The sequence below is a fragment of the Acinonyx jubatus genome, chromosome E4, assembly GCF_027475565.1.
Source record: "Acinonyx jubatus isolate Ajub_Pintada_27869175 chromosome E4, VMU_Ajub_asm_v1.0, whole genome shotgun sequence".
In the NCBI taxonomy this organism is placed as follows: Eukaryota; Metazoa; Chordata; class Mammalia; order Carnivora; family Felidae; genus Acinonyx; species Acinonyx jubatus.
The window spans coordinates 23564583-23580118 of NC_069395.1; the positions used below are offsets into that span (position 1 = coordinate 23564583).

Consider the following 15536-nt stretch of genomic DNA (forward strand, 5'->3'; position numbering starts at 1 on the left):
TTTATTTATTTTGAGAGAAAAAGGGAGAGAGAGCAGAAGTATGAGTGGGGGAGGGGCAGAGGGAGAGAGGAGAAACAGAGAGAGAGAGAGAGAGAGAGAGAGAACCCCAAGCAAGCTGCATTCTGTGAGCCTGGAGCCCAAGGTGAGCTCAGAATCTTGAGATCAGGACCTGAGCCAAAATCCACAGTCGGGCGCTTAACTGACTGAGCCACTCAAGTGCCCCAATTTTACTTCCCTTCCTTTTATATTGTCACATTTTAGATGCTGTATAAATATTACCTAATTTCCAGCACCTCCTCTTTTTATGTGTGAAGAAAAAGCACAAAGGCTCTGTGGCAAATTCTGTGGGTTAACCACTCAAAATTATGCTCGGGCCTTTTTTACAAGACTTCCTTTAGTATAGAATATTAAAAATATAAAACACCTTTTCTGCCTAACTTTGGCTAGGTATAGTCATTTAAAAAAAAGCAGATGCCATTGGTGCTTTTAAGATAGCATTTTTTAAAAAGGAACTCAAGTTTAAAAAAATTAAATCTGTGCTTTAATAGAATTTAAATTTTCATGAGAGACAAACAACATTAAAAATTTATAAATGTGGGGGAGGAGCCAAGATGGTGGAACAGCATGGAAGTTTTTTGTGTGTCTTGCGTCGTCCATGAAATACAGCCAGTCCAACACTAAACCATCCTACACACTGAGAAAACTGGAGGATTAACACAACAATCTGCACAACCTGAACCACAGAATTCAGCAGGTACATGGTGCAGAGAGGTGAACTTGGGGAGAGAAAAGCCGGCGGCATGCAGGGAGCCACTTTTGCAGGCAGAGAGAGGACGGAGACTGGGGGGGGGGGGCAGGGGGGAATACGGGAAAAGGACCCCTCCCCAAAAGCAGCTGGAGAGAAAGTGGAAAATTGGAAAGAGCCACAGGGACTAAACTGAAAAGGGAGAAAGGAGAAAGGAGAGGGTTTAAATTCCATTAAGACTGTAAACAAGGGTAGCACAAAGGCTGCAACTCTGCAGCTCAATACCTGGCAGTGTTCTGGTGGGAAGGGCGAATCCCCAGGAACAGAGTGGGGTCCAGGAGTTTCTCAGGCCACATGGGGAAAAGCGGTTCCACTGCTGGAAGGACATTTGGTGGAGACTATTGAAGCCACCTGGTCCCAGCAGACCCCAGAAAACGGCCACATTCGCTGGTGTTGGAACAAGGTCGTTAACGGTGAAGCCTGGTGCCAGGTGTGTGTTGTGATTTTCCACAATCCCTGAAAAGCTGCTGCTATGCTATCTCACAAACTTTTTCGGGGGGGGGGGGGGGAGGGGGGGGCTGGAACCTGGCCACAGTCTTGGGGCACCAGCAGCAGCAGGGTCCAGCAAGCGTTCCTGGGTGCAGCCGACATTAGACCATTGCTTGGTGAGACCCTCCCGCAGAGGGGCAGAATGCATCAAACCACTGCAGTCCTTCAGAAGTAAGGGGCAGGGGAAAACAGCCACATCTGAGACAAAACTCAGGAGAGAGGTACTGCCTGGGGCCTGGTCACGGAGAGTGAAAAAGTGGGGAATGGAAGAAAGCTGAAGACAGAGGACAGGTGCACAATTGCTAATTGGAGAGAACAAAGTTCTCATACTAGAGACTGAGTAGCTGGGTGACGCCATTTTCATTGCTCCTGCACAAGTGCATATGCACCTATGAGCGCTGCAACAATCCACCCCAGTAGCCTAGCAGCGCCATCTAGTGGAGAACAGAGCCATTACACTGAGCCCCTCCCAAATGGGCCAACTTCACTCTTCAAGAACACAAGTCTCACTGCCTGCTTAGTTTATGGACTATAAAGCATTATACAGTCTGACTTCTGGGAGAAAACGAAGTAATTTCAGTCCTATTTCAATCTGTTAGCAGGTAGATCTATTCAATTTTCTTTCCTTTTATTTCCTTTTTTACACTACTTTTCTTTTTCTTGAATACAGAAAGAGAAAAAATTCATTTTTATTTTCAATTTGTATTAAAATGTTTTTAATTTTTTTCTATATTTTTTACTTTTGTGTAAATTTTTTCAAATACTATTTAACTTCCATCATTTTATTTTAGTCTACTTCAGTGTATTCACCTTTTCAAATTTTCAAACTATTTCCCTTTTTTCTTTTTCTTTTTTTCTCTTTTTCATTTCTTTTCTTTTTCTTGAATGCAGAGAAAAACTACATTTTTACTTTCAATTTCTATTAAAATATTTTTCTTTACTTTTTTACTATATAGTTTGATTTTATGTAAATTTTATCAAATTCTATTTTACTCCCATCATCTCATTTTAGTGTATTCATTTTTTCAAATTCACAACTGATTTCCTTTTTTCCCCCCCACTTTTTTTTCTCTAATCTGTCAAACCACTTTCAACACCCATGCCAAAACACACCAAGGATCTAGCATCATTTATTAGATTTTTTTGGGTGTGTGTGTTTTTATTTTTTTAATTTTAATAGTTTTTTAATTTTAATTTATCTACCTCGTTAATTCCTTTTCTTTCTTCAAAATGACAAAAAGAAAGAATTCACCCCAAAAGAAAGAGCACGAAGAAACGACAGCCAGGGATTTAACCAACACAGCTACAAGCAAGATGTCTGAACCAGAATTTAGAACCACGATAAGAATACTAGTTGGAGTCGAAAATAGATTAGAATCCCTTTCTGCAGAGATAAAAGAAGTAAAACATAGAATGAAATTAAAAATGCTATACCTGAGCTGCAATCATGAATGGATGCAGCAGCGGAAATGATGGATGAGGCAGAACAGAGAATCAGAGATATAGAGGACAAACTTATTGAGAATAATGAAGCAGAAAAAGAGGGAGATTAAGGTAAAAGTGCATGATTTCAGAATTAGAGAAATCAGTGACTCATTAAAAAGGAACATCAGAATCATAGGGGTACCAGAAGAGGAAGAGAGAGAAATAAGGCTAGAAGGGTTATGTGAGAAAATCACAGCAGAAAAATTTCCTGACCTGGGGAAAGACAGACATCAAAATCCAGGATGCACAGAGGACTCCCATTAGATTCAACAAAAACCGACAATTAACAAGGCATATCAGAGTCAAATTCACAAAATACTCAGGCACGGAGAGAATCATGAAAACAGCAAGGGAAATACAGTCCCTAACCTACAAGGGAAGACAGATCAGGTTTGCAGCAAACCTATCCACAGAAACTTGGCAGGCCAAAAAGGAGTGGCAGAATATATTCAATGTGCTGAATAAGAAAAATATGCAGCCAAGAAATCTTTATCCAGCAAGCCTGTGATTCAAAATAGAAGGAGAGATAAAAAGTTTCCCAGACAAACAAAAATTAAAGGAGTTTGTGACCACTAAACCAGCCCTGCAAGAAATTTTAAGGGGGACTCTCTGCGGGAGAAAAGATGAAAATATATCAACAAAGATTAGAAAGGACAGGAAACACCACCAGAAACTTCAACTCTACAAGCATCATAATGGCAATAAATTCATATATTTCAGTACTTGCTCTAAACATCAATGGACTCAATGCTCCAGTCAAAAGACATAGAGTAACAGAATGGATAATAAAACAAGATCCTTCTATATGCTATTTACAAGAGACCCACTTTAGACCTAAAGACACCTTCAGGTTGAAAATAAGGGGATGGAGAACCATCTATCATGCTAATGGTCAACAAAAGAAAACCAGAGTAGCCATACTTATATCAGACAATCTAGACTTTAAAATAAAGACTGTGTCAAGAGATGCTAAAGAGCGTTATATCATAATCAAGGGGTCTATCCACCAAGAAGACCTAATAATTGTAAACATTTATGCACCAAATATGGAGGCACCCAAATATATACATCAATTAATCACAAGCATAAAGATTGATACTAATACTATAATAGTAGGAGACTTCAACACCCCACTCACAGCAATGAACAGATCATCTAATCAAAAAATCAACAAGAAAACAATGGCTTTGAATGACACACTGGACCAGATGGACTTAACAGATATATTCAGAACATTTCATCCTAAAGCAGCAGAATATACATTCTTCTCCAGTGCACATGGAACGTTCTCCAGAATAGACCATATAGTGGGACACAAATCAGCTCTAACTAAGTACAAAAAGATCGAGATCATACCATGCATATTTTCAGACCACAATGCTATAACACTCTAAATCAACCAAAAGAAAAAAATTGGAAAGGGAACTAATACTTGGACACTGAAGAACATCCTACTAAAGAATGAATGGGTAACCAAGCAGTTAAAGAAGAAATTAAAAAGTATATGGAAGTCACTGAAAATGATAACACCACAACCCAAAACCTCTGGGATGCAGCAAAGGCAGTCATAAGAGGAAAGTATATAGCAATCCAGGCCTTCCTAAAGAAGGAAGAAAGATCTCAGATACACAACATAACCTTATGCCTTAAGGAGCTGGAAAAAGAACAGCAAATAAAAACCAAAACCAGCAGAAGACAGGAAATAATAAAAATTAGAGCAGAAATTAATGCTATCGAACCAAAATAACAGTAGAACAGATCAATGAAACCAGAAGCTGGTTGTTTGAAAGAATTCACAAAATTGATACACCACTAGCCAGTTTGATCAAAAAGAAAAAGGAAAGGAACCAAATAAATAAAATCAAGAATGAAAGAGGAGAGATCACAACCAACACAGCAGAAATAAAAACAATAATAAGAGAATATTATGACCAATTATATACCAATAAAATGGGCAACCTGGAAGACATGGAAAAATTCCTAGAAACATATACACTACCAAAACTGAAACAAGAAGAAATAGAAAATTTGAACAGAAGCATAACCAGTAAGGAAATCGAATTAGTAATCAAAAATATGCCAAAAAACAAGAGTCCTGGGCCAGTTGGCTTTCCAGGGGAATTCTACCAAACATTTAAAGAAGAGTTAACACCTATTCTCTTGAACATGATCCAAAAGATAGAAATGGAAGGAAAACTTCCAAACTCTTTTTATGAAGCCAGCATTACCTTGATTCCAAAACCAGAAAGAGACCACACTAAAAAGGAGAACGATAGACCAATTTCCCTGATGAACACGGAGGCAAAAATCCTCAACAAGATATTAGCCAACAGGATCCAACAATACATTAAAAAAGTATTCACCACGACCAAGTGGGATTTATACCTGGGATGCAGGGCAGGTTCAACATCTGCAAGACAATTAACATGATTCATCACATCAATAAAAGAAAGGACAAGAACCATATGATCCTCTCAATAGATACAAAGAAAGTATTTGAAAAAATACAGCATCTTTTCTTCATAAAAACCGTCAAGAATGCAGGGATAGAAGGAGCATACCTCGAGATTATAAAAGCCATATATGAACGACCCACTGCTAATATCATCTTCAATGGGGAAAAACTGACAGCTTTCCCCCTAAGGTCAGGAACAAGACAGGAATGTCCACTCTCACCACTGTTATTCCACATGGTATTGGAAGTCTTAGCCTCTGCAATCAGACAACACAAAGAAAGAAAAGGCATCCAAATCGGCCAGGAGGAGGTCAAACTTTCACTCTTCGCAGACGACATGATACTCTATATGGAAAACACAAAAGATTCCACCAAAAAACTGCTAGAACTGATTCATGAATTCAGCAATGTTGCAGGATATAAAATCAATGCACAGAAATAGGTTGCATTCCTATACACCAACAATGAAGCAACAGAAAGAGAAATCAAGAATCGATCCCATTTACAGTTGCACTAAAAACCATAAAATACCTAGGAATAAATCTAACCAAAGAGGTGAAAAATCCATACACTGGAAACTATAGAAAGGCCATGAAAGAAGTTGAAGAAGACACAAAAAAATTGAACAAGATTCCATTCTCCTGGATAGGAAGAACAAATATTGTTAAAATGTCAATACTACCCAAAGCAATCTACATATTCAATGCACTTCTTATCAAAATAACACCAGCATTCTTCACAGAGCTAGAACAAATAATCCTAAAATTTGCATGGAACCAGAAAAGACCCCAAATAGCCAAAAAGATCTTGAAAAAGAAAACCAAAGCAGGAGGCACCACAATCCCAGACTTCAAGCTATACTACAAAGCTGAAATCATCAAGACAGTATGGTACTGGCACGAGAACAGACACTCAGATCAATGGAACAGAATAGAGAACTCAGAAATGGACCCACAAACGTATGGCCAACTAATCTTTGACAAAGCAGGAAAGAATATCCAGTGGAATAAAGACAGTCTCTTCAGCAAGTGGTGCTGGGAAAACTGGACAGACACATGCAGAACAATAAACCTGGAGCACTTTCTTACACTAGACACAAAAATAAGCTCAAAATGGATGAAATACCTCAATGGAAGACAGGAAGCCATCAAAATCCTCGAGGAGAAAGCAGGCAAAAAATTCTTGGATCTTGGCTGCAGCAACTTCTTACTCAACACGTCTCCAGAGGCAAGGGAAACAAAAGCAAAAATGAACTACTGGGACCTCATCAAAATAAAAAGCTTCTGCACAGCTAAGGAAACATTCAGCAAAACTAAAAGGCAACTGACAGAATGGGAGAAGATATTTGCAAATGACATATCAGATAAAGGGCTAGTATCCAAAATCTATAAAGAACTTATCAAACTCAACACCCAAAACACAAATAATCCAGTGAAGAAATGGGCAAAAGTCATGAATAGACACGTCTCCAAAGAAGACATCCAGATGGCCAACCGACAGGAAAAAATGCTGAACATCACTCATCATCAGGGAAATACAAATCAAAACCACCATGAGATCCCACCCTACACCTGTCTGAATGACTAACATTAACAACTCAGGCCACAACAGATGTTGGCAAGGATGTGGGAAAAGAGGATCTCTTTTGCATTGTTGGTGGGAATGCAAGCTGGTGCAGCCACTCTGGAAAACAGTATGAAGGTTCCTCAAAAAATTAAAAATAGAACTACCCTATGACCCAGCAATTGCACTACTAGGCATTTATCCAAGGGATACAGGTGTGCTGTTTCAAAGGGACACATGCACCCCCGTGTTTATAGCAGCACTATCGACAATAGCCAAAGTATGGAAAGAGCCCAAATGTCCATCGATGGATGAATGGATAAAGAAGATGTGGTATACACACACACACACACACACACACACACACACACACACACATATCCCTATATTTATATACTCATATATATACACACATATATATACATATATATATATATATACACATATATATACATATATATATACATACATACAATGGAGTATTACTCGGCAACCAGAAAGAACGAAATCTTGCCATTTGCAACTACGTGGATGGAACTAGAGGGAATTATGCTAAGTGAAATTAGTCAGTCAGAGAAAGACAAAAATCATATGACTCCACTCATATGAGGACTTTAAGAGACAAAACAGATGAACATAAGGGAAGGGAAACAAAAATAATATAAAAACATGGAGGGGGATAAAACTGAAGAGACTCATAAATATGGAGAACAAACTGAGGGTTACTGGAGGGGTTGTGGGAGGGGGGATGGGCTAAATGGGTAAGGGGCACTAAGGAATCTATTCCTGAAATCATTGTTGCAGTATATGCTAACTGATTTGGATGTATATTTTAAAAAAATAAAAAATAAAACAAGTTGAAAAGAAAGAAAAATAAGTAAACATTAAAAAAAAAAAAAAAGAGGAACTCAGTGGGGCATCTAGGTGCTCAGGTTTGTGGTTTCCCTAAGGAAAGAGAAAAAAACCTCAAGGTACCTGACTATACCTTAGGTATGTGACAACATTCCTCAAGGCCTTGTAACATGAGACCACTTAATCAGACTACATGTTTGTGTGTTACCATATATGGGAGACAAAAAAGTAAAAAACATATAAAAAACTACACCAGGTGGCATTCAGGACTCAGGTCTTTGGGTACGAACCCAACTGAGTGGTGTCCACAGGAATAAAGTTGCTTCCTGGAAAGAAATCCCTCGGTGTCATGACTCTGTATGATAATCCTGGTACAGGTGCAGCGTCAGACTTCGGCTCAGGTCATGATCTCATGTTATCGAGTTCGAGCCCCATGTGGGGCTCTGTGCTGACAGCTCAGAGCCTGGAGCCTGCTTCGGATTCCGTGTCTCCCTCTCTCTCTCTCTCTGCCCCCTCCCCCACTCATATTCTGTCTCTCTCTCTCTCTGTCTCAAAAATAAATAAACATTAAAAACATAATTTAAAAAAAAAAAAGAGGAACTCAGCTTGTGAGGCCTTCTTTGGTTTGGCTTTTGTCTTTTGGTTTTGTGTTTTTCACTTTTCTTTATTCCTGCCTGGAATCTTAAGATAATGCTTAGAATGTCAGCCATCCTGAAACATGAGGCTTACAGCTACATGATGAAGATATGAACAGAAAGTTAAGATTCGGGGGTTCCCAATAACATCATGGAACAGCTACAGAAGGCCTGGACTGCTAAATTGAGGCTTCTTAATATTGGGAATAATCAATTTGTTACCACTTAAGCTTTTATTTACCAGCCTTTCCTAACTAAGCCGGGCACACTTAAGGTCCATATGTTCATGAACACTCATACCTTTAAAATCCAAAAATGAAAGTTATGAGCTCTAAATTGTACATGTATAAATCATTCTCTCTAAAAGTCAATACTTATTTTTTAAATATTGAGAGAATAAAACTTTGTGTTTTAAATTTTTTAATTTTATTTCTATTTTTTTAAAGTTTATTTATTTATTTTGAGAGAGATTGAGAGAGAGAGAGAGAGAGAGAGAGAGAGAGAAGTAGGGGAGGGGCAGAGAGAAGGGGAGATAGAATCCCAAGCAGGTTCCACACCAATAGTGCAGAACCCAATGTAGGGCTTGAACTCATGAACTGTGAGATCATACCTGAGCTGAGACCAAGAATCAAATGCTTAACCGACTATGCCACCAGGCACCCCCAGAATAAAACTTTCCTAAACTTAATTTCCTCTCATATTTTGCTTTCACAATTTTCCTTCTGATTATGATGATTATACATACCAAATCATCTACAACTAGATACCCTTTTAGGATCTTATTCTAATTCTCTACGTGAAAGGGAACATATTGATGATACATGTAAATTTTAGCAGCCTTCTTTCAATATACTATAAACATTGGGATTCAGAATAAGTAACAATAAATGTGTCTCTGGCAAAGATATCAAAAATTGTTATATGACAATATATAAATTGTTTACTCCTATTAAATAAAAAGAAATACATCTCTAAACAAGTATGTCATATTCATTTCTGTAAGTTAAAAGTGCTAAAACATTCTCAATACTTTTTATTAATTATGTGGGTAATTAGAACATTAGGAAAAATTACATTGAAAAACTGCCTAGGTTCCTGAAAGCATTGATTTTAGAAACAAGTTTTTTTGGAGAGGGAATTGTGTGGTATGTTTGCATTAGACATCTAGTTCCAGGGGCATTATAAACATCAACAAGATCATTTTTGTCACGCTGGTGTTACTTTTTCACTGTAGTTGAGACATCTGACAAGCAAAGTCTCCATGCTACAATACACAAAGTCCCTTGATATCCTACGCTTTGAACAATCTTAATCCAGTGTAGTGGATTTCAAGAGTTTCAATAAATTAGAAAAACCAGGGTGGTTCTTTTCTCTGTACACATTGCACAAACAAGAATCATATTATTGCAAAGTTGAAGAGGATTAGTGATTATACCATTTGTCTTTTTATGTTTGCTTGAACATCGTTTTTATTCTCAAATGAAGTAAGTTTGGGAATTCTTAACTCATATAAAAGTTGAACCATATCACAACAAAAATAAATCAGCTATTTATTTGCTTTGATTTAATGCACATGACAATATTCTAGAAAAGGTGTGATTTGGTTACACTAGAAGTTAAAGCTGAGACTTTTTCCTTGATACAATTTAGGGAGTAATCGAACTTTGAGTAACATGTATACAATTTTCTATCATCTTTTAGTTGCTACATGGTTACCTATACCCTAATCCATGTTAGCATCACCTTTTTCTTGGATTTACAAAGCAACCACATCATCAGTCTTTCTACAAATTTCTTCCCATCAATATTTCATCCATAGGTATCATTCTAAAATCCAAATCTGGAGCCCCTGGGTGGCTCAGCCAGTTAAGCTCCTGAGTCTTGATCTTGGCTCAGGACATGACCTCACAGTTTGTGGGATCAGATCCTATGTCAGGCTCTGCACTGCTTGAGATTCTCTCTCTCCCTTTTTCTCTGTCCCTCCCCCACTCTCATGTGTGCAAGCGTGTACTCTCTCACTTTCCCTCTCAAAAATTATAAATAAATCAACTTTAAAATCCAAATATAATGTCATTCCTTTCCTTGAAACCAATAGCTTCTCATTACTCTTCACATATTATTTAAATCTTTCCTTATGATGTATAACAACAGCTATCAACACTCTTTTTTGTTGTTAGAATTCCAACATTTATTTCCTATATGAATCTTCATGCAGCATATGTTATTATTTTCTTTGCTTAGACAAAGATATGCTCTCATACACTCCACATCACTTTCTACCCACTCTTTAAAACTTCAGTTTAGGGGCACTTGTGTGGCTCAGTCAGTTGAGCGTCCAACTTTGGCTCAGGTCATGGTCTCGCCATTCCCGAGTTCAAGCCTTGGATCGGACTCTGTGCTGATAGCTCAGAGCTTGGAGCCCACTTTAGATTCTGTGTCTCCCTCTCTCTGCCTCTCCCCTGATTGCATTTTGTCTGTTTCTCTCAAAAATAAATAAGAATGTTTAGTAAAAAAATAAAAAATAAAACTTCAATTTAATAATCCCACAGTCAATCAAATCTTCCCTAATCTCTAAGACTCAGCAATTCCCCTATTTTATGATCTCACGTTAACCTGTATTTGTCTTTTACAACTATTGTAAACAGACAACTAATTGTATATTTAGTGACTTAATGTCTGTCATCCCTCCTAGAACTTAATTTCCATGAGGCCAGTTATATGTCTGTTTTGTTCATCATCATCCTGAATAGTAGAAACTCAATAAATATTTTTTGAATATACAAATTAATACTGTTTGCCAATTCAAACACAGCCACAGCAATGACAGAAAATAAAGTATTAAACTAACTTGTAATTATCATTAAAATATACCCAAAGAACTCAGTCACAGAGAAATTAGGTCGTTTATAATATACAATTACTAGTGTGCAAGCTATGTGACTTACACTTTGACCACCATCTAAAAAAGGATTTGGGATATGGGGCACCTTGATGGCTCAGTTGGTTGAGTGTCTGACTTCGGCTCAGGTCATGATTTCATGGTTCGTGAGTTTGAGCCCTGCATTGGGCTCTGTGCTGACAGCTCAGAACCTGGAGCCTGCTTCAGATTCTGTGTCTCCTCTCTCTGGCCCTCCCTGCTCATGCTCTTTCTCTCTCTCTCTCAAAAATAAACATTAAAAGAAATTTTTTAAAGGATTTGGGATAAAATGATCAAAAGTGATATCATGTCCATAGAGGAACAAACTGAATCCGCTCTAATTTTTTTTTTCCAACGTTTATTTATTTTTGGGACAGAGAGAGACAGAGCATGAACGGGGGAGGGTCAGAGAGAGAGGGAGTCACAGAATCGGAAACAGGCTCCAGGCTCTGAGCCATCAGCCCAGAGCCCGACGCGGGGTTCGAACTCCCAGACCGCGAGATCTTGACCTGGCCGAAGTCGGACGCCCAACCGACTGTGCCACCCACGCGCCCCAGAATCTGCTCTAATTTTGCAAAGTAAAACATTCAAAAGAATCAGTTCCTTAGTATTAGTTATAATAACTTGCAATACATCTCATAATATTATTATTGAGGACCAGCAACATAGGTTATAAATGCTATGAAATAACTTAAAGGCTAAATACAAGTTTTGGGGTTTTTTTTCCAAAATATCAGTGAAAATTATTTCAGTCTCTTCTTTAAATATTTAAATTTTGCTCTCAATTTTTTCTTTTTCTTTTTTTTTCTTTTTTTTTTTTTTTTTTAGTTCCAAGAGTAGAATTTAGAGATTCAACACTTACAACACCTAGTGCTCATCATAATAAATGCCCTCCATAATCGCCCTCACCCATTTAGTCCTTCCCTCGCCCATCTCCCTTCTGGTAACCATCAGGTTGTTCTCTATTAAGAGTCTGCTTTTGGTTTTCCTCTTTCTGCGCCCCCCCCACCCCACCCATATTCATTTGTTTTGTTTCTTAAATTTCACATATGAGTGAAATCATATGGTATTTGCCTTTCTCTGACTGGCTTATTTCGCTTAGCATAACACTCTGCAGCTCTATCCACATCGTTGTAAATCCGCCCTGAATTCTTAATTGCTATTCGGTAAGGATAGTAGATGGAGATGGAAATACTGCAATTAACCTGTAAGTTATTTCAATTGAATTTTGTCTTTAATTTTGTGAGGTAGGGAATAATATTTGTCTTTTCTAGCCACTCCTTTTGAATCCACTGATGCATAAAAGAGGAGGTAAGAGAGAGGAAAGCTAAAAGTAATGAAGGTCTTCATCTTACAAAATTGTTGGAATTTGAAGGTATCTTGGAACAAGTCCCATAAGCATTAAGAATGAACTAATCAAAGTCCTCTCTGAAGTTGCCCTGAAGGTGTGAGTTCATGAACACAGCACTGTATCTGCCCTTTAAGAATTAGGGAGCATGAATAAATATGCCACTGATGCCGCATAGACACCAAAACTATCTTTGGACAGAAGGAAGCCAGAGAATGGATAATGGAACACTGCTACAAAAACAAAAACAAAAACAAAAACAAACAAACAAACAAAAAACAAAAAACCTTAAATTTCCACAATTTTGCATACTAGCAACAAGGACCAAAAGGAACAGAAGATGACCTGTGTCTCTCTTCTGCCTTCTTAAATGCAAACAAGAGCATCTAAATAGGAAAACCTGATTTGTTTCTTGAACCCTAAACACACATCACAGCCATAAAGGATAGAATAGGTACATATGGTTTTAAGTCTACTTAATGGCGAAAATAGTTCACCTGCAAAACTCACTTCAAATATTGACAAGGCAACCTTTTATAGGATATTTTATAACCAGATGACTATGACTTTTATGCTGAGAGCACTGTTATTCTTCATGAACCCTTTAGTTCCTAACTTTAGAGTGTGTGTGTGTGTGTGTGTGTGAGTGTGCAAGTGTGTACATGTGTGTATGTTAAGTGGGGGAAGAGTAGATTCTACAAGTTGTATCCACTAGTGATCTGACATTTATCTTATTTTGTTATTTAATTACTCTCAATGTTAATTTCTTTCTTAAAGCAGTACTAGTAAGAAAAGCCCATCATTTCTACCATTTGCAAAGGCATTTTGTGTCAGGATACACCACACACAGACACACACACACACACACACACACACACACACACACACACAAATATATAAATATGTACGTTATTTTAATTAATGTCCAATTTTATTTATTACACACACCAAGTGGTAATTATTAATTTCTTATAAGAGATGAGGAACCAGAAACATCAAGAGATAAAATTAATCTTCCCTATGTATATTGTATCATTATTTCCAATACCCAAATAGTCCAAGTGTCCATCAATAAATGCATGAGTAAAGAAAATGCGACATATAGATATATATATATTGGAATATTATTCAGCCATATAAAAGAATGGAGTCTTGCTGTTTGTAACAACATGAATGGAGCTAGAGACTATAATGCTAAGTCAAATAAATCAGTCAGAGAAAGACAAATACCATATGATTTCACCCATGTGGAATTTAAGAAACAAAACAAATGATGGGGCACCTGGGTGGCTCAGTCGGTTGGGCGGCTGACTTCGGCTCAGGTCATGATCTCACGGTCTGTGAGTTCGAGCCCCGCGTCGGGCTCTGTGCTGACAGCTCAGAGCCTGGAGCCTGTTTCAGATTCTTTGTCTCCCTCTCTCTGACCCTCCCCCGTTCATGCTCTGTCTCTCTCTGTCTCAAAAATAAATAAACGTTAAAAAAAATTTTTTTTAAAAAAGAAACAAAACAAATGAACAAAGGAAAAAGAGAGAGAAACAGAAAGACAAACCAAGAAACAGACTCCAAGAAAACAAACTGATGGTTACCAGAGGAGAGGTGGGTGGGGGATGGGTGAAATAGGTGATGGGGATTAAAGAGTACATTTATCATAATGAGCACTGAGTAATGTATGGATTTGTTGTATATTTTGTTGCACTATATTGTACACCTGAAATTAATATAACACTGTATGTTAATTATGCTGAATTTTTAAAAACTTAATTAAAAAATGTAAGAAAATTTTTCTAATGGCATGCAACAGAAAAGAAATAAAATGAAAGCATAATATAACAACCACATTGAGGTCAGTATGTCCTTATTAGGCTAAACTATCAAATCCTTAATACTCAAAGTAGATTGGTACCTAATAATACTATTGTTATTACCCTAACATTACTAAATATAACATACAATGAAATTTTAATCAATTTAAAGCAAATAGAAAACAGGGATAATTTGGGATCCTTTGTATGTATGTGTGGTATAATACCTAGCCATTAAATGTTTAAAAATTTTTCTCATACTGACACAAAAAACAAAGCTTGTTAGCCTCATAAAATGTCATGTCCAGACTGAGAGTACAAGGTCCAGAACTAAAGTTTCTTTTTTGAAAAGTTAAAGTTGGAATAGAATTTAAAATATGGCATAAATAATATCTAAAATGAGTAATAGACAAATAAAAAGCTCCATGTTATAAGTATTATTTAAATATAATCTTTCAGGGTACCTGTGTGACTCAGTCTGTTGATAGTCCGACTCTTGATTTCAGCTCATGATTCCAGGGTCATAGGATCAAGACCAGCATCAGGTTCCACATTTAGTGTAGAGTCTGCTTAAGACTCTCTTTCTCTGTCTCTTTCCGTCTGCCCCTCTCCCCTACTGGTGTTCTTTCTCTCTCTCTCTAAAATAAAAAATAAATAAATAAAATATAATTTTTGTATACAATTTAAATTTAAAAAATATATTGAACTTTACAAAAATGTTTATTATAAAGTTTAAGAAAGAAGAGGAAAACAGTAAAACTGGGAAATGGTCCAATTTTTTCACTTAAAAATATTTATTAACATATAAAATGTTCCAGATATTATTTTGAGCACTGGGAGGTTAAAACACTGGCAAAAGTTGATATTCACTGAATGTTATATTAGTAAGAGATCCAGGCATTAATCAAATTATCACAAAACAAATGGAAAATTATAATTGTGATGAATATATTAAGCAGGGTACATGATGGTGTGAAATCACATTACAATGACAGCTGATCTTGTCTGTGGATTTTGGAATGGTTTATCTGAGAATAATATTTAGTTAAGAGTTGACTCAATGAAGGTTTGGGCAACAGAAAATGAATAACAGGTAAAAGAAATAAGAGTGGATTCAACAATATAAAATTTTAAAAGCCAGATTAACACTATAATGAATTATTTGTCTTTCTGTGTGTGGTATGG

General features: G+C 37.0%; 1 long non-coding RNA gene across 1 annotated transcript in view; it reads right to left on the bottom strand.

Annotated features, from left to right (window-relative positions):
- LOC113603979 (uncharacterized) overlaps window positions 1–14982 on the bottom strand; it is a 104310-nt gene extending 89328 nt beyond the window's left edge. The window contains exon 1 of the long non-coding RNA XR_008293062.1: window positions 14816–14982. This is a non-coding gene — a long non-coding RNA (uncharacterized LOC113603979). The remainder of the gene's footprint in view (window positions 1–14815) is intronic.
- Window positions 14983–15536: the final 554 nt, after the last annotated feature.